The sequence below is a fragment of the Aquila chrysaetos genome, chromosome 10, assembly GCF_900496995.4.
Source record: "Aquila chrysaetos chrysaetos chromosome 10, bAquChr1.4, whole genome shotgun sequence".
Lineage (NCBI taxonomy): Eukaryota > Metazoa > Chordata > Aves > Accipitriformes > Accipitridae > Aquila > Aquila chrysaetos.
The window spans coordinates 19,850,986-19,871,431 of NC_044013.1; the positions used below are offsets into that span (position 1 = coordinate 19,850,986).

General features: G+C 40.3%; 1 long non-coding RNA gene across 2 annotated transcripts in view; it reads left to right on the forward strand.

Moving 5' to 3' along the window:
- Positions 1-11,322, forward strand: part of LOC115347253 — a 30,596-nt gene extending 19,274 nt beyond the window's left edge. For both annotated transcript variants that reach the window (XR_003925422.1, XR_003925421.1), the window contains exons 2-3: positions 8,877-8,916; positions 10,520-11,322. This is a non-coding gene — a long non-coding RNA (uncharacterized LOC115347253). The remainder of the gene's footprint in view (positions 1-8,876; positions 8,917-10,519) is intronic.
- The last annotated feature ends 9,124 nt before the right edge of the window (positions 11,323-20,446 follow it).

Sequence of the window (20,446 nt, forward strand, 5' to 3'; positions counted from 1 at the left end):
CCATGGGGAACACAGTGGATGCAGCTAGCTTGCCTGTGTCCACCCTTGGGAGAACAGGAGTCAAGACCTAGAAATACTAAAAGCTGAAAGACTATGCAAGAGCTGAACATCGAATACAGAGACACTGATCTAGAACTTGCCTTCCCCCCTACACTTTCCTTTCCCATTTTTATACCAAAAAGAAAAGTAGGAGATATTAAATTTAATTCTAAATTGGATGTAATATGCTCATAGGGAAGAAGTCAGCTATACTGAAACTTTACCAAAAAGCTTCCTTTCCCTATGATCAGGCTCCACTTCTATGTACTGCACTACAAAAAAAAAAGATCAACACCTCCTTGCCACATTGCTCAGCTAACATTCTAAATGTTAGCTCAGCCACATTCTAAATTGAGAAAAGGGAAAGCAAAGAAAGAGCCATTCCTGGAGTATTATGCTGTTCCAGGTGGCTTGTTGGAGGCAGTGAAAAGGATTTTCTTAAAGCTAATAAGATAAAGAAGCTACTTTGAAGAGCAGGTTCATCTGTTTCCATAGAAAAGCAAAAAGGACTTGCATGTCAGTTTGACTCTTTGGGTATACCTGCAGAGGACAGTGCAAACACCACACAGAGTTACCTGAGCCAATTCTCGATTACCCTGGGTAGGAGTTTTTTATTGAGTCTAGATATTTTGGTTTGAACCTCAAGCTTTTTAATGAACTACAAAAGGCAAAATGCCTTTTGTCCCCCCTGCAACATTGGAACGTGAGGAAATTTGCATAAGGAAAGGGGAAATGGAGTTTTCCATTTCAATGGACCAAAAGTATTGGATTATTGATGTTACACATAGGAATTAAGTTTATATTTTACAACATTACAGTCAAGCATTCCTATAGCTTCAGACAAATAAATGCTGCTGAAACAATGACATGTTGTTCATTTAGTGTCTAATGGTGGCAGGTTCAGCCTGTAGGAGTACAGCAACATTCCCTATACCAACTGAAACAGGTTTATAGCTTTTTAAAATAAGACTGTTATGGACGATGCTGTCTGGCAGACTATTCATGACTCGGTCAATTCATAGAAGGCATTGACTTCTGCTGCATCTGAAGGTGCCTGACATCTCTTAAAATCATGCCAGAAGTATTTCAAGTTGGCCTCTCAGAAAATGATGCACATTAAATTAGAGACCATATCTGAAAACTTTAGTTGAGTTGCTTCATATGAACTTGAATTGAACCTCAACCTTACAAAACAGGGCATATTAAAATATAAAGACAGCTGAATGGTAACCATGACAACAGTACTTCCAAAAAACCCATAACTATAGCCAACACATATATACACCGTGAGGGATAACAATTATTTTTTACACTTATTAACATCAGTTCATGCTGTGTACATTACTTTTCATCAGCAAAACTGTACGCTATGCAAGTCTTTCCAGGTACCCTATTAATTTATCTTTGATTTTTTTTTTTGCTACTCTGACAAGGTCCGTACAAAATGGTCAAAATGTTCCAAGTTTTAGATTTGGGTACCATATGGTCTCAAAATATTCTCTCAGTTTTAAAAGTCTTTCTCTTGGTAAAATTTGGTGCTGCAACCATAGGCTGTGTTCCATTGAGCCATAATATTGGTTATAACATTTTTACTTGGTTTTTTTTTTTTTTTTTTTTTAATTGTGACAAAAAGAGTGACACTTTTTCATTGATTTATTTTAGGAAGAGGGCTACCAATTTTTTGAATAGCTTGTTATATTAAATGAGACTTTATTCTAGCTAGATGTCTGTTATTTTTCAGTCCTTAGACTAAAGGACTATTCTTTAGTTTGGACCTTTGTCGGAACTGAAGTAAAAACATTTTATGCCTCCTTTTTTACAACCATTTCACCCCAACCAGGGTGCATTTTTAATCCCCTTTTCTCTAAGTTGAGAAATACAGCCCTTTCCATTACTTTGGACAGAAATATATTTAGTTTATTTTGAAATACTTTGCCAAGGGGCATTTTCCCTAAATGAGGATTTTCTAATCTTTAATTAGTATCACAAATACTTTTGCTGCCTGCACAATCCTCCAGTGAAAGGTTGTATAGAGCGAGTGACTGAATTCTGCATGTCCTGTGGGACTATGTGAGGAGCTACACACTCCCCTTTCACACAGTAAACAAAAGCCAAATTCTTGCTTCCTCCCCGCCCCCTGCCCCGGTCTGAAATGCTAAAGCTATAGGTGCAATACTGAGGGCTGAATACTGATGATCAGGCCTTCTTGGGTGGCATCAGGGTAAGGCTTGATGTAGCTCTGTAATTCATCTGCTCTCTTTTTGTTTGCTATTACATTGCTTTTTTGGCCTCTTATATATTTACTTAGTAGCACAGATAGATACAGTGTTTACTATTTCTTTGGAGATCTAATGGATTGCAAATACAATGTCCTTTCCCCTAGCAAGACTAGAGTATAAATTGTTCAGGTACTATCAATAAGAAGCGCCACACATATATATAATTCTTATGTATTTTTTGTGTGTATATATATATATTTTTATACATATATATAAAATGTAGTCCACTGCCAATGCACCTCAGTCCATTAACTAGTCTGATGTATGTCTTTGGGATCAGCCACTTTTATTATATAGCACATTTAAGTGATAGCTCAGGTAGCCTTAGAGTGCAAAAATCTCTACTTTTGTGCTAGTAATGCATATCATTTTTAGGTCCTCTGTTACAAGCTATGTTAAAGTCTCCCTAACTAGATCTGCAATCATACGTTTTAATCCACTCTACGCTTTGGGAACTAGACCTGGCTTGCATCTGGCATCAATAGCTGTGCTTGCAGTTTCAGAATAGTGATTTAACTGAGGCTTACTCATCCTGCAGAGAGAAACCTTAAGTGTGATCTGGTATTTAATTTGTCTTGACTTCCCCTATCTAGAGAACCTGGTTGGCTTCTCCCAGGCTAAAGCCAGAGTGTAAGCTAACACGTAAGTAGTATGGCTAAAAAGGGTGCCAGGATTTGACTGTAAACTGCTGCCCAAATTAGCAAAATTGTATAGATGCTACTATAACAAATTGCCTAAGGTTGTAAAGAGACTTGCAAAACTTGAATTTGTACAGCTTTCCTGACCTTAAACACAGGAGTCCATTTCTTGCCTTTCAAAATAAAGAGCTTGAAAAAGGAAACTTTCCTTGCCCATTCTACTTACCTATTCCAGGGTATGTGTAGTTTAGGTTGGATTAATCTCAGATAAAGGACTGACATATGGGCAGCAGTTGTTAGGTGTATGAGTGACAGCTGAACTGATGGCAGCATCTGCCTTTTATTGATTTTTTTTTTCAGTGTAAATTATCCTTTCCTTAGTGTGTGGAACCCTGTTCTACTTTGGGGACAGCCGGAATATATAACCCAGTAAATCCTATTTCCATCTGGATGCCCCCCTCCCTTCTTGATCTGGCACTTATTGCATGAATGGTACTATAAAGTTACCATGAGACTGCACTAAGGGCACAAATGCACCTCATTAATTGTTCTAGCAATGAGAAATTAAAGAGCAGTGACACCCTGGAGGCTTTAATAGACAGAAGAATCATGGCATGAGCAATAAAAACCTGTCAAGCTGTCCTCTTGGTGTGACCTTCCCTGTGGCTTTTCATTCAGTCTGGGCACTGGCCTTGGGCTCTCTCTGGACATGTACTACCGTGATGGCAACAGTTTGTGCCTGCTGCTGGCACCGTGTATCCTGCAATCAGCTTCTGTAACCAAAGCCTATTCAAGCCGTTGGGCAGAAGTCCAGCCTGGAAGTGACCATAGCATTGCTACATCTTTGGATGTCACCAACGCTGATTGAAACAGCAAGCAAGGCCCTTTCATAGCTATCTAGTGCCATCATACCCCTTCCATCTTAAATGCAGTTGGCCCAAGAAAACTTGACATTAAAAGCAATGTTAGCTAGGATTTGCATTGCTGTGATGCTGTGAAATCTTTAGTGAAATAGGATACGCAGAAGCAGCAGCACATGCTAAGTTACCCTCTCTCTTCCCAAGCAAGACAATACCACCACATTGCACAGAAAAAAACTAAGAGTTACCAGCCCAGTTGTGGAAGGTATCACCATCTGTGGCTTTGTGCCTGTGCTGGTCTGGGCACAGTGCCACACTGATGTGTCTAGGATCCACACTAGCTGGGTTAGGGCAAAATCCAAGCTCTCTGCAGTAAGATTTAAATTCCGGTTTGTAGAGAACAGGGAGAAGAGAGGTTCTTTGTCTTACAGGTCCTCTGTGAAAAGTTACTGCTTCCCCAACTGCTTAGGGTCTTTAGGAGACAAGCAACAAACTGATTTCTCCAGTAAATTGGGAAAACACATCCTTTACTGCTGCAGAGGTTCCTAAATGAAGCACAGCTGGATGGCTGCCAGAAAAGCCTTAGTATAGTAGTTGGCTAGGGAACAAGGAAGCCCTGGCAACCAAGCGTTAGTGAGGATGCTGCATAATCTTTAACACTGTTGTGAGCCAAGGCTGAGGGTGGAGGGGGAGGGGGTCTGCTTCCTGAAGATTTACATACTAGCTGCTGCAGGGGAGAAGGTGAGCACTCTCCATCGATGGAGAGCAATGCTGGAGTGATGGAGCCTTAGATGTTTAAAGCTAAAGAGCCTTCAACAATTTTGCAGGTGTACTTATTCCTTCTTGTATCTGCTTGAAGCTACAAAACGCAACAAGGTGCCTCACCATCACAGGATGGAAGATCTAAGGGAAGATCATGCAGGCTCCTTTTGAAAATAACAAAAATTAAAGCTTACAGAGAGAAAGGGGAAAAAGCTGGGTTATGAACTGTAATTGCTTTAGACTGCACCAATGTCTGTTTGATCCCTGATTTACTTTTGTAGCTTCAATCTCTTCCTTTGTGTATGTAAGCATGCATCAGTGCACTAGTAGTTAAGGAATAGTTATACGTTTATCATAGGTACTGATAGTTTCTCTTGCTTTCCTAAAAAGCTAGATCAGGTCACTTGTACGCTGAGGAAGCAAGGTAAGTTCTCTTCAGACAATCACTACACATCATTTGATGAGCCCACCCTAGGGTCCCTAGGGCAAAGGTTTTAATGCTTTCATAAACCTAAACTTCTGAGGAAGACAGTAGGGGACAGACCATTGTCTTAAATAAACCTGCAGGATACCATTGCTGTTGCAGCTATTAACTGAGGCCTTGTGAGCATGTTCATGAATTCTGCCTACTAATGACAGCCCAAAATCTACACCGGCTCTTTTTGAGGTACAGGTGAGGACTAGTGATTTCCACCACCCTGCACATGCATTCAGCTGGAGGTTCCTCTTCCAAACTTCTGTGCAATAGGAATGGCCACTGCTAAAGAGCAGATGTGCTTAACATCACAAGAAGCTGCAGTTTATTGAGCAGTGGAATAAACTTGGGGGCAGATCTCATGTATTTCACAGAGATGGTGCAAATATTATTTCATAGTATTAGTTAATATTTATGAAGTATTTTAAATTCCCAGAGGAATCATTATAAAGTTGCTATAGATATTGTTATTGCTATAACTGACAGGAACGATATTGTGTTTATAACCTACGCAAATGCTAATATTGTTTTGTTTTTTAAGAGTACTTACGTGCTTTATAGAATTTCTTGTGTATTCTTCTCTGTGTCCTCTGATCTACAGGAACTTTATAACGATATGAAACCTTGACTTTTTGGGATTGGTTTTTCCTGTCTTTTTTTCATGCAGACTTCTGTGAAGGGTTTCCTAATCGTACATATGTGTGTTTGAATTAAACCCTTTAATGCTAGGGGAGATCAGTTTGACATGGAATTCAACTGCTGCTGGTTTTGTACAGAGAAAAGGCCTGCTGGATTTAAAAGTGTTTGAGTATATCTGGTTGACTGAACTGTTTCCTCAAGGAAGTATTCATTCAGTCAATGTCCTGAAGGGTTAAGAAAACAGAAACCCATAGTTTTACTGATTTGTTGTTATGTACATTGCCAAGGGAGCTGTAGCTGGAATGTTTAAATATGTTGTTTCTCCCCAAACCCACAGGAGTGGAGCTTGAGTGTCTTGGTGTGCCCTAATCCTCGCAATTAGCTTGTGTGAGGTGGGGGGGCTTATAGGGCTGAATCAGACTAAATACTTGCTAGTGACACTACATAACATTCCCGCCATGCTGGATGGAGTGAGTTTAGCATCATGCTCATTAATTATGTGAATCACAACTAAAAGCAGAAAAGGGAGTATACTAAAAGCCTCCCTTATTTCTTCTCCCCAAACCCCATGGACTTCTTTTAGTAATACACATTATAGAAACTAATGATCTCCAAGGAGCTCTCCTTAAGACTTGGGTAAGAGAAATCATGAGGTTGATTGATCTTGACTCAGATCTTTAGTATCTGTATTGTCTTGCCTCACATGCAATTTAACTTAGCTTCACTGCTGTAAAACTGGAAGAAGTTCTACTGAAACTGACTGTTTCAACAGAGGAGGCAAATTTAGGCTTGTTTCAATTCTAATGGTTAGGCTCTTGCACTGCAAACAGATCTGCCTACAGAAAGTCTAATCAAGCACTCCTCATTGCCAGATCAATTGCTATAAGAAAAATACATATATACATATATCTGTAGAGGTCAATTGTGACTTAGATCTTTCAAGAAGCCGGGAAAAACAACAAGGTCCAAGCCCTCCCAAAGCCTTCCATCATGCCATAACTCTCAAACGCTCGGCCTGTTCTACCACCCTGCTTTTTTCATGAGCAGCTGGCAGCACCCAGCTGAGTCAAAACTAGCTGAGAGCACTCAACCCCTGGTTGAGTCAAACTTTTTTCCAAGCATAAACTGACCCACACTTTGACTGATTTATCTATTTCTTCTGGTACGTGGGAGGATCTGTATTCAGCAGAATGCTTTCAGTTTTGCATTTGTACCTCTTCCTATCACTCAACATAAGCTTTTTAATACAGTCCAAGATAACTCTGTCTTAATATAATTTGAGCCAATTCTTCTTCCAATGGACATGGAAAACACAGATTACCTCCTTCTTTGCAGCTGCCCTTCAAGTGCTTGAAATCCCAATGCTTTCCCAAGACACGGTTTCTAAACACCTGATGATTCTTGTTGCCTTCTATGGCTCCTAAGCAGGACCCACATCTTGAGCTACGACTCCTGAGACAGATAAAGGTCTCATCTTGCCAGTGCTGGGGCAGGTTACACACATTTTATCCATGAAAGTCCTGTGTATACATCCTACTGTGAAGTTTCCTTTTTTGTTCCTGCCTCAGTATGAAACCACTGACCAACAGGCTTGCTTTCTGCATCCAGATAAAACAGTAAGCTTACTCTTCAGCATGTCCTGGGGTCCTCATCCTCCAGTTGTCCAAACTGGGAGTCATCTGAACTGCAAAACGAGGAAAGAGACTGATTCACACTCGGCGCAATGATCTCAAAACCTCTTTCAAGCTCTTAGATTCATAAAAGGTAGGAAACCAGACCCATATGATCAGTGATAGTAAAATCCTGGGGATTCAGTACTTCCATCAGCGGTCAGTGGCCAAGTGTCCTATTTCCACTATGGTCAGAACAAGCAGACAGTCCTGAAGCTAGCTTGGGCATGCTGACAGCTCACATTTCCCAGCTGTGGTGAATCTGATGATTTAAAATAAAAGAACAAAGAACTAAAGGCCAGATCTCTATCAATGATTTCTGTGGCTCTTTTACTCCATGTCTTTTGATACTGTGATGCAAAGAAGGGCAACTCACAAAACTGCATTTTTTGGTTTATTCTACTACCTATTTTTGTGCTTCATGAAACTCCTGCACAGGTTAGTTTGACCAGGCATTTCTGCATACTTCTGAAAGCGTAAGGTAGGCCTGGACCGAGGTGCATGAATGACTGAGCTGAACATGGCTTGCCTGCAATCTCCTTGGCTTAGGTTTGTACTTCATCACCCAGATTTATCTAAGTTTTTATTTAAAACAGTCTCTTAGAAGTCTCTTTAGATATCTAAAGTCTTCTAAAGTGAACACAAAACAGAAGCTCTGTTATGAGCCGAGTCTGCTATGTAAAAGAGAACTTATAAAAAGCAGAGGGAAAGTGTAACCAAAGCCCCGCACTCCTCAGAAGAGTTCATCCTGCAATGGGTGCTAAACTCCAGAGCCCTAATGATACACAGGGCACTCCTTATGTCTTTTTCTTGCCATTTGCAGCCACAAGGTAAGGATAAGCAAAAATCTGCCTTTTTCCTTTTATTAGGTACAGGAAACTCTTGTGTTTTGGCAGTGCTTCTTTTTGTCATTCACAAAGTTTGTTTTTCTCTTGAGTTTTTTGGGAGCTTTTTATTTCCTGTCAGAGTGCGGAGGAGAAAGCTGTTCTCGTCTGTAAGTTATGTGCCCCTTACAGTGCCCCTTAGTTACACAGCACAAGGAAAAGAGAAACAGAATCCATGGCATCGTGCAGAAATGCTGCACTATATAGTTTGCCCTGGTTAAACATTCCCAGAAAGGGAATAACACAACACTGTGGAGCTCTTGAATGTCTTTTGGCCATTGTGCTGCAGAGGATGCAGGCATTTAGGGTTAAACTGAAACAGCGCTGTATTCTGGGCAAATTGGTTTTCAGATCTGAGCTACATAGATGAGAATTATTTCCTGTTTGTATTACTACAACACTATCTCCTCCATACCTGAAATAACTGGCATCTGGAGCCTTGAAAAGCAATACTTAGCAGCTATGAGAGAATTTCAGTCTGATTTAGCCACATGCCCCAATCTTCACCCACCTTTTTTGATCTTTGTCCAAACAACTTAATGTATGCCTACAAAATAATGCTGAAAGTCTGGTATGTACAGATTTTTTGTAGTATGTAATTCTGTCATTTTTTTTTTTCTTGTGTTCCAGATATTGAAGGACATGTCAAACTGCTGGAAAGGAAAAAATGGTAATTTAATCCCATTTTTCAAACCCTGAAAGAGGGAAGCATTGCATTTTTGGATCAAGTTTGGTATGGTCTCACTTTCTTCTCAGCACCCATCTTTAATTCACTTTGTCTTACTCTAAAATGTTTTGGTGGGGGAAGCTGAGCACTGAATCTAGTCAGGTCCTTACAGCTGCTGGGGTTTTCTGAATTATACCACAGTGCATTCACGGCTAGTGGTCCCTAATCTAACGACAGAATGGATCAAACCACTGGATCTAACTAGCAGCTTACATGAAATTTGAATGTGCATCTGTAGTTTGTCACTCGTGTCAGCTGCTTTTTCTTTGCTGCTAATATTTGAACCTTGCCCGTTCCTATGCATATGCTTTAAAGATGCACCTTCAAAATCAAACGCTTTATTTGCTCATAGCTATGCTTCTCCTTTAAAGCATCATGCAGTCTTTAAAGTTGCAAGGACCTTTCAAAACTAACATGCCTATCACAGGCAAAGTCCATGTAAAATGCTGGATGGCAGAGCAGGTTTTGGATGTGCATCAAATCATCTGCAACTGGGAGACAATGGAATTTTAACAGTGTAAACAAGAAAAAAAAAAAAAAGCCCTATCCATTAAAAGTGCACATTAGAACTACATGGTAGCAGAGAACATGTTACCACAGCAAATATACTATTAGTTAACAGAAAAGCCCTTTTCTGATTTGTAAGTAATATTATTGTAAACTATTAATTATGGTTTATCTGCTGTTCTGCCAATTAATAACTTTCTTTCCATTATGTTCAATTAATTAGTTATTGGAAATAACACAGAGGCAAGCATTTGTACAATGAAATCAAACCTTTCAGCACAGTCAGATGCTGGGGATGCTGGCATACATCTTCCCTTTCTGCCAGGCTGTAGCTATGTAGAACAACCACCACAGAAGAACCCATGGCTAACCAGCCCCTGCATTTTTACACTAGGATTTGTTCAGTTGATATAAAATGGTAACTCAGACAGTCCAAGGCAACACTACAGGGGGCCTCTATAGGGGGAAACACAGACCCTAAACATGCTCCCAGGAGCCCCCCCAATCAAGTTCAAAGAATGCAGTTTTAACCATCCCTAAGATGAAAACCCTACCAACTTTTACAGAGGCCACCCTCTGCTCACAAAACCTAGTCCCTTCCCTGCAGGCATTCAGGATCCTTTGAAATGGAAAATTTATGCTGTACTGAAATAGTTCATACTATAATAAACAACTAGTGCCATCATTCTGCTGGTATTCAGAGTGCAATTAAGCCTGAACCTCATGTGAGTACTCCACTTCGGGTGGGCAGGTGGTGGTGGTGGGAGGACAGGCAGCTCACCCCCATATAGTCTTTCCTAATGCAGCAGGTTTTACTACTTGCACTGCCCCCACCCCGTGAAAAACCCCCTCTCCCTCCCACATTTACATGGGGCATGGGGGCTTGTGGGTGATTATATAACTTATAGGTCAATTTGTTGTTTGGGCAGAAGCGCTGCAAGAATGTGGTATGTTGGCTGAAGCTGTTTGTTTGCTTAAGTTCTCAGAGTTCAATGAGGTCATTTTCTCATCTTCCCTGTGTTTTCTGTATTTTCCACAGACCTGCCAGCCTCAAACAACACCCTCTTTCTTCGCATTAGAAATGGAAACACGTCCTCTGCAGGAATTTTCCACTTAATAGCTCCTGCTTTCCTACCGGGGGCCTCAGTGCACCACCACTGCAATGCTGTATTTCTTTCCACTGCAGTTTGACATTTTGCAGCCAGAACAACGAGCAGCATTCACTCCATCCTGATTTTTTAAAAACATATCTCTATAGGCACACAGAACGCACCCAGTGCAGCAATCACCAGGGGGAAATGGCAAAGGTATTTAAACATCATTACATGTCACTAAGGATATGACATTGTCTAGTAATAATGATCTTTTATACAGTCGCTTTTCCTTACTCCCCCCATTCCTCCTGCTCCAACCCTTTATACACATACACGCAGACACCAAAGCCTCTGCCCTGCTCTCCCATTACCAGCCAGTCTCATGTTCTACACTCGATTGCCATTGTTTGCCTTTGTGAATTATTTCCTTTGCATAATATTCGCAAACTGTGTATCAGGTCCTGACACTGTGAAGAGCAGAAATGCAGATTGCAGATAATATGAGCAGTAAACAAGGAGACTGCTTTAAAATGCGCAGAGTGACCTGTCTGAACGCAGCAATATTTGCAAACTGTTTACTGCTGAGATGCAATGATGTCGTCTGAAATGCAGCAGCCTGAAGATTGGAGCAAAATGGGATCTCACACTTGGTCAAGCACAACCTGTAATTTTTTTATTTGTTGTTTGGGTTCTGCTTTTTTTAAAGTTAGAGCTGTATTATAAATTATTAAAAGCTAATTTCCAAAAATCCCTTTACTGTGTCTGTGAAGTATTTTTTAATTCCTTTACAGGAAGATAAATGTATGGAAGTAAACATTGTTTATTGCTAGAAGGAAGGTTTCCCCTGTCTGCGCAGTGGTAGAGTCTCAGACAGCAAGGTCCCAGTAGGTCAGACTGGCACATTGAATTGCGTATCAAATGAAACTGGTATTCTGGAAAAAGGGTGGAAAGAGGAAGAGGGGTGTTAGTAAGGAGGTTGCTCAGGCCAGGAGGGTGGGCCACTGAAAAACAACAAGGAAAAAAATAGGATTGATGATTTGCAGGACACCTAGGGTATTTCTTTCAGCGGGTATTACTTCCACTTTTAACCAGGAACAAGAGCTGGTAGAAAAAAAAAGCGGCAGGAGCTGACAGCTTTGTGCTGATCAAAGGGACATAGCATTGAATGCCTGCCTTTGCTAGCTATTTATTAGAAAGAGAGAAGGGCTCCTTTGCCATTCTACTTGGGAGAGAAGGGATTAAAGATCAAAAAAAGAGGGGGACTGGCCTGACTTCTTTGTTCAGAAAATATTTCTCTTTTTGTGTGTGTGTGTGTGTGTGTGTGCGCGCGCCATGCTGTCCGCTGTAAGACAAAAACACCCTTTCTTTTTGTAGCGTTGCTGCCTTTCTTTTCTCAATGAGCAAAATTTCTGGTGATGAACAATTCCAGTAGCATTTTTTTTTATTTTTATTTTTAAATGTAAAGAAGGCCCCCTTTGGGAAACTTAGTTAACTGTCTTTTAGCCTGATTAACCTAGGAAATAAAGTTTAAATGCACTGCTGGGATTCTATTAGGATCATCAGTTCATATAGATAACAGCGAAAGGTGTTAAAATGCACTTCACTGGTGCAAGTGATCTCATGTTGTAAAAATGATTATCCCCAGCAGAACAGGGAAGGATTAAGGGGCCATGTCTACATCTGGGAAACTCCGTAAGTGTTTTATTAGCATTAATACATGTATTAATCACACACACAAAAAAGTCCCGTCAGGATGGTGGCAAATGGCACAGTGCGTTAAACCTACTCTCTTAAGTCAGTGAAATGTGATCATCTTTATTCCTAGAATTGCAATAAAGCTGTTAAGCAGTCTCAATGAAATTGGTAAAAGCCTGCTTGTATGATGTGGATCATCGTGGATTACCTGTCATGTAAAAAGAAAGACTGATACCAAAATAAGATGCTCCCATTGCAGAGACTTTGAAGAAGCGTGGGGTAAATTTGGTATTCTAGCTCTAAATGAGTTGAACTACACTGCATATGAGTTCGATCACAGTGGCCTAAGTGCTCATTTATATTCGCATTTCTGTTAAGTGGATCAGAAAGTCTAACCACATCTCATGCTTTTGCTCCCTCCTCCACTCCTTAGTTCAGGTTGCTGCTTCCTAGCATGAGTGAGAGTAAGGCTAAACGTCTGTGCAAGCAAGGTCAAGGTAGACACTGATAAAAATAAATGCTGTTGACCAGACATGTGAATAACTCAGCAAATGAATAGTGTGGGCTTTCACATGAGCAGCATTTTCCACACTTCCATTTCATTTCCACTTGCAGCTCCTAAATTTTGTTTCAGCTTGAGAGCAACCACAAGTATCAAAATGAAACATTGCCAATTACATAGTGATTTTAAAGCAAGATTTTTTTATAAATTCTATTACCAGCATTAGGCTATCAAAACAAATACACGGTGACGATCTTTAGGGTTCTTTTTGATCTCCAACCTTCAGTACCACCAAAACAAATCTAAGTCCTTTAGTGGAGACTAGGCATGCAACACTTGGAAAAAAAAGTCCTCATATCTGTGCTGTAGTCTCCTTTCAGCTATGCTATGTTTGTTGACAATCACCATACTAGAGTAGCATATAGGAAAGTCTTGGTAAAAACTACTTTAGCACCATGATAGATGTGACAGTGAGACAAATTATTGACTTTATTGCTAAAAATATTATAGTTATACATGTTCAAATCCTGTCAAGCAGTTGCCTTTTTCATTCCTGTATTAAACACTTCTCTTTCAGTGGATATTTGGAATATTGTATATGTCTATCACCACAGCAGTGACATTTGTTATTTTGCTTATCAAAATGTCACCTGCCTATCAAGCTATCTAGGATAAGCAGGACTGGGAAACTTTGTTGAATCATGCACAGGCTTTTTTCTGCCAGCACATGTATTACAAGAGGCACTTACGGTGATGTGGAATAGCAACAGAAGTCAGTTTTCCTGACTGCAAAGTTAAAGGAATTAACATTTGCCTTGAAAGGACCAGTCAGTCCCTGACAATGCAGGATTGTTCTTATTGTAACTAGTGTTTGCAAAGGACTTTGAAGATGAAGAGGACTCTGTAAATGTTAAGCATTGTAAGTACTGTAGTATTTTGAGCATGTTTAGCTAGGACACTTAGCTGCCCTAAAAGCCTGAAGAGGAACTTAACTGAGGGCCTAGTAAGTAGCCAGGTAACAAAAGAGACAGGAAATAGGGATGCTAGATAAGCAGAAAGCAAATTCTAAACAGGGAGGCAACGAAGAAATGAAAAGCCAAGCCTATAAAAATACAGCGACGTTTTTAGAAGTGACGCCATTATGACAAATGATCAACACTGTTTCAAATATACTGTATTTCTCCACCCATCCCTGAGTAGATCTTAAGTACCCTTCACCGCCTTGGAGTCAGATTTCATGCCAAAATGTCTGTGTTACTAGTTTTGCAAGTGCTACCACTAATTGAAACCACATAATGTTGCAGATCTGAAATAAGGCAGGCAGGGCATCCCTGCTGAAAAGCTACCCAGCAGGACAAACCCTTTGTTCTCTTTTAAAATGAACTAATTCAAGGGAAATGTTGTCTAAATCATTACTTCTAAATGTGTGCAGAATTTCCTCCATGTAACGCCCCCCCCCCCCCAATTTTTTTTGTTAGCTATCAAAGGACTTTGCTGTTCTTAAAACCATTTTTGCAGTTTACAATATGCACACTTGTAATTTCTAGGTGTATAAATTTTTGCTTTTGCATGGATCTTACATGGCACATATTGTGATCACCTGTGGGTAGGGTAGTTAATTAGCAGAGTCCAGGTCCTATTTCATTTCATTTATACCAGAGTAATTTAAACTAGGAGAATGATCACAGCCACACTCATTAATTTAACTCCCTCCTTTCAAAGTGGTTTTAGTAATTATATTTTAGTTGAATGTTTTCAGGAAGCTTTTACACTGCTTGTTTTCCTGAACCATGCAAGCTCTCTCCCTTCCCAGTTCCCCTCAACCCTGGCTGTTTGTCCTGGGTAGTGTTAGCTGCATTCCTTTAACAAATTAGAAAGGATGCAGCTGTCATTATTTTGTCAATCATAAAATCTAAGACATGGAAAAAGCCTTAGGAAGGCAGGGGATTCATATAATGTCTGTCAAGAAAACAGGTTGTTCCCAATAATTTCACTTGACTTAAAATAAAATAGTAATTTATTATCAAGGCTTGGATTTCCAGGTGGATCACTGCTATGTGTGTACATAAACATCACTTGAAACCTGGTTTGGAAACCCTCAAAAGCCATCCTCAGCACTTTTTGGGGAATAACTCATTACATAATTTCATTCTGAGCCTCATCAAGGGTAAAAATTTTGGTGCTATAGCAATCATTTAGCTACATATATTAACACCAGTGGAATAGATAATATGGCTGTGGCCCAGACCCAAAGTGTCCAGATCAAAGCATGTTCCTTGTCACAGTGAATGGCAAAACTGACAACAGCATATCACCGGTAACATGCAAATAACTTGTTCACTTGCAGCTTGACAATGAAGGCCTTACTCACTGTGTGCCCCTTTTAAATCGGTCCTTTCGGACAGTGACTTTGAGATTTAGGAAGACTTTCAGGGATGTTAGGACTTACAGAATCCTTTTTTGTTTTCTCTCTGAATAGATATGAGAAAAATAAGTTCATGGTAATGTCAAGATTCCAGAAAAAGATTTTGCAGTTTTGCTGTTGAAATTTGATTGCAAAGTAGTAGACAAATAGGTTAACACTTGCTTTTCAGTACTGCAAAAGAGCTGGCCTTTACTGATGCTATTAGTATTCCCAGTTAACCATATTCTCATCATACATGAATTACAATTTAAAATGAAATAACCTCATAAATTCCTACCAGTTTCTGTATGTCTGCTACAGATTATACACCAAAGATCAAACTTTCAACATTTATTCATGCTGGCAAATATTTTTTGTATGTGTGTTTTCTTGACTAAAAATTCTTATTTAAGTACGTCAAATAATTTAGTAGTTAGGAAAAACTTCTTCCTGACCGTTGCTTATCTTGTTTGTGTGTACAGAAGCACAAATCTCAACAGTTACCTCACTTTTAACTTAAACAGCTGGTGGCAGTCTAATTATTTATTTTCTTGAGTCCATGGCCTTTGGAGACACAGATTTCCAGTCACTGGTTAGTCTCCGAATAGTGGGAAACCTTTGTGAAATATGGGACTTCAGAGAAAGAGGGAGGGGTTTCCTTCAGAGTAAGAAAAGTGTCTGTGGATTTTGTTTGAAGACAATGTATGATTGATGATTCTCTATTCACTGGAAAACAGTAGCTCTCATTAAGTGAAATGAAAGTACACCAGGGTAAAATGCAGCCTAACTGAAAAAAAGACCTGACCCTGGGAAATCCAAGCATCAACATATTTTTCTGGGCAGTGAAAAGCAAAGTGTAGATGTATTAGGCTTAAATTTCCAGTGAAGAAGCCAGATATTTTGTTGCTTTCTATCTGCTATATAGAAGATGGGTCCTGAGCTCTGCCAAGGGTTGCATGTTGTTTGTCTGGGCTAATGAGTGAGTTATCAAAATACAAGATTTATGACAGCAGTCAAGGAATTAATGAGCAGAATTATGAGGGCTGAGGAAGCATTTGCAAATCCCCAAAATAGAGAGAAATCTCTGCTTGAATCATCTTCTGTTGTGAGTTGGTATGGCATCTGCTGCTACAAATCTAAAAGCGGAACGAACAGACAAAGAGTTTCAGATGTACAAGCTATGCTTAATCACCAAATAATAACAAATAGGAACTCCACAACAACCCTCTGTGAGATCATGCTCAAATTAGCTACACATTCAAGTTTTAGAGCAACAATTTCCTCACTTCTATTTATGGGAAAACTGTAGTATATATACCAGCCACAGAACTTCCTGCATCACATGACACGGATGATTTTCTAATTGACTCACCCTCTATATTGCTTCATGCATAGTCCCTTAGGAGCTTTTTTTTCACTGCAGAGTTCAGTGAAGCTCACTGTAAACCTCTTCTCAAGAGCACCTCCTGGCCAACTTTTGGGTGTGAAGAACAAAAAAATTAGCAGAACTTTTCATCGTGCCTAAGAAAAATGTTTTGTCTGTGAGACTTCATGTATTAATCCTAGCTATAACTATCTGCTTACTGTATTTTCATGACAAACCGTGTCAAAAGAGCTGGAGAAGAGTTTGATTTTTATGTAGCGTTTTTCATACTGAAATTATCCCAGTAAACATAGGCAAGTTACGAGTGTTGTCAGAGGCTGTTAAGTGTGCTTACTGGGTAAGCAGAATAGAGCAGTCAAATTGTGGTTAATGATAATTCACATAAAAAACAAGTTCTCATTGTCTGGTGCAAGTGCGAGAGTAGGAAGAACTTGACCATAGACTCAGAGTATATCAGTATATCCTAACGTTTTTCCTTTCCTTCTTTCCTCCCTCACCAAAATTCCCTTTTGGTTCTTGGAACTGAGAGAGTAACAACCCAAATTTTACTTTTCATCTGCTTCTTAATGTGCCTTTTTCTCATTCAGCCAGCCATAAAATACTGCAGTTTGCTGCATAAAGGATGAAGTGGTTTAGGAGTAGATTTCAGAGGTATTAGACACATAAACAATGCAGTTAGAATCACAGCAGGATTTTTTCAAAGGTGAAAGCAGAAGGTACTCAGTGGGAATTATGAGCTCTTCTGCTTTTTTAGCTGCCCACAAGACTTAAAAGAAACAAAATGAAAAAAAAATCCTGCTGTATTTCCTCTTGAGGGTCACTGGCCCAAGAGCCATTTCCAGAGGAGCAGGGCTGAATCATTTAGGTTAAGAGGAAACTAGAATAGTAATTGGAAGCAGTGGAGCTTCTTTTACTATTTCAGAAGAGGTACCAAGCCCATTGGAGTTTTATATGGTTTACTACAGAACAAGATGTATGTCCTGGCACTTTTGGTAGAACCTCTCCAGCATATCTCAACAAGATTGCATCTGAGGCCCCCAGATAACATTGTGCTAGGGAGCCACATTTACATTCTGGATATTAATAAAAATAAACTAAGGCTCCAAAAAAGTCAGACCAGCAGCAATTAGTCTATTAACTCAAATAATGCTCTTTGAGTTGCTGCCTGAACTCTCTCTGCCAAATAGTTTGAGATTAATTAACACCATGCTATGGGTCTCTCCTGATGAAGCTTTTCTATTTTGTACGGAGCTCTACCGTAACCATTGAGAAAAAGAGCATTTGGACATTTACTCAACTTGTGGAGCAACTGGGTGCCTGACTTCTTATCAGCATCAATACCAATACATAGTCAGGCATTTAATACAGAGTCCTGGCCACATACCCTGATGCTCAGAATCACCCATACCCTAGGGGTTGAAAGTTTCTCAGAAAGTAAAAGGCTCAGAGTTCTCTTACAACATGGGAGAGTGATGTGGACATTCCTGGATTTTTCATTGCTGAGAAAGAAGAGAACTTTTTCCAATTTCTTGCATATATAAATCATGCCCCTCTGCATTTCCACTACTTGGCTTTAAACAAACACAAACATAATACAAATTGATGCCTGAAAGGGAAAGAATATGCTTTTTAGAAGACTCAATGAAAACAAATGTCAGTTTTGGGTCATCTGAAACATTTCATTCCACCCCAAAACAATTGTACACACAAGTCTAAATAAAAGGTGCTAGAACCAAGCCATAAAACCTATTGCCAGAAGCAGAGCTGAATCTGAGTTACTCAGTGCTCTGAGGCTGCCTGGCTAGCTGGTGTTCAGTCACTAGAGAAGAAATAGATATGTTTTCAGTTGACAGATATGAAAAAAGTAGTATCCTTTTGCACTTCTTCTCTTCCTTCCCCACCTCCATTGCAGGTGGCTTGTCCATGATATACCGTCCCAACCTCCCTCCCTGCTTTAAGCCACAATTAGCATATATTTTCATAATAAAAATAAGCCTCTCCCTCTGTCCTCCCAGCTGTGCTTTCCACCCAAATTCCCATTATGATTCAAGACAAGTACGCATGTTTAAAATAACAAAAAATATGCCTGTCTTCCCTCCTCAGCCTTGCTGCCTTTTTCCACCCATCACCTCAGCTTCACTGAAATATTTCCTGGAGGGCTCCAGAGTTTCTGCTGAGCTGAAGGTGCCTTGACCATCCAATACCCGCTTCAGTGTTTTTAGAGCAACATATGACCAGGGCACTGGTCAGGATATATGACAGGAGTCTCTGTCTCACTTAAGACAGTCGGATGAAATAGGCACAAAAGGACAAGGCAAGCCAGATGGAGGCCCAAAGGGAGCACAGAGGAGTGAAAGCTGTACTTATCTTCATGAATCTACAGGGGTTTACACTGCAGAGCTTAACTTACTGACAAACGGGCCACTGCAGGAGCACTCCCTCCTTTGAACAGGAGAGTAAGTATGGAGAGGAGGAAGAATATCCTAGCTGGGCAGGTTTGCATAAATTGTGCTAGATGGATTAAAAAAAATGTGCCAAGGAAACTTACACATGAAGGAGTCCCTCCAGTATTCTGGCAGGAAATAAGAGGTTGACATGGCATGGCCAGCAACTCTTCTCTGATATGGAAGTACGTAGGCTGGTTGGAAATAAAATGACATGTTTTCCACCGTGAGAGTGATAGTTACATTCACCATCCTTCTCCATGCCTCAGAGCAGTTCCTCTGGAATGCAATCGAGTCAGCACCTATTTAATACCTTAAGACAATCCAGAACAAGCTGATTTGTATTACAGGTTATCAGTAAAAATGCCGGAAATATTTGAATGATGTGTGTTTTCTGAGAGGGGTGTTCAGTGTTGCATGATTTCCAAGTCGAACACTATGGTACCACCTCTTGAAATCTGACCTAGGCTTTTTCAAACCAAAGTCTGCTTCATGCTTCTGAGCCTTTAACATCTGAGCTTTTATTCAGCCTTCAGCTCACTGCTCCATGTGATCAACTGAAACTGAGTTTTCAACCTTGCTTGCCTTGGCCTTTTAATGGCAACTGGGGAGCTACCCTCAAGATCAATGACGTTCTAGCCAAGTTAATTGCAAGGTCCAAAACTGGCCTTGCTTGGGTGCTTCTCTGTAAAATTTTTCCCACAATGAAAAACACTGAGGGTGTTCTCATTTCAAGTAACTTCAAAACCAACAACAACCACATTCTGCAAGAAGTTGCAGGGGTGCTGTTTGCTTTAAATAAGCTTGACAGACTGATGCAGAAAAAAGTTATTTTATGCGCGCCTAACCCAGAGGATTGCGTTAATAAGCACTGGGCCATGGACGTTGGCTCAGCTTGTTGCTGGCTGAAAAGGCATATTTTGTACAAAATTGTTAGTTTCATATTCTAGAGTTCCCTTTACCGAGCGTCTTACCTCCGTACACAGAATTTCAGGCCTGGCTGATGAACTTTCCAACGTACCAAGTGTGACCCTTGTTAGCAGAGCAACACATGTCCTGAACCCTGCCAAGCACTCTAAGCCCTCAGGGTGAGTGGCCAAAGCAAGGGCCAGCTCACAGCTGCTGGGCACATGCCAAAATTGGACCCCCAGCCCTTGGGATGGGCACCCGCCTGGCTTGCTCTGCCCACTGCATGTACCCAAGTCGAGCACACATACTACAGGCAGGTGCATCAGACCTTCCTTTTTTAAAAAACCAGGGCCTAGCTCAAAATTATTTTCTGTCACTAGGAAGTATTCAGCTCAGTTCTTACCATTAATTACAAGTATTCATACGGGCATCATCCAGCAAGCCAGAGGGGACATTTAAAGGACATATGGCTATCCTAGTATGTATATCACTATTCCATTGCCTATTCTCATTGCTCTGTGGATACCATGGACA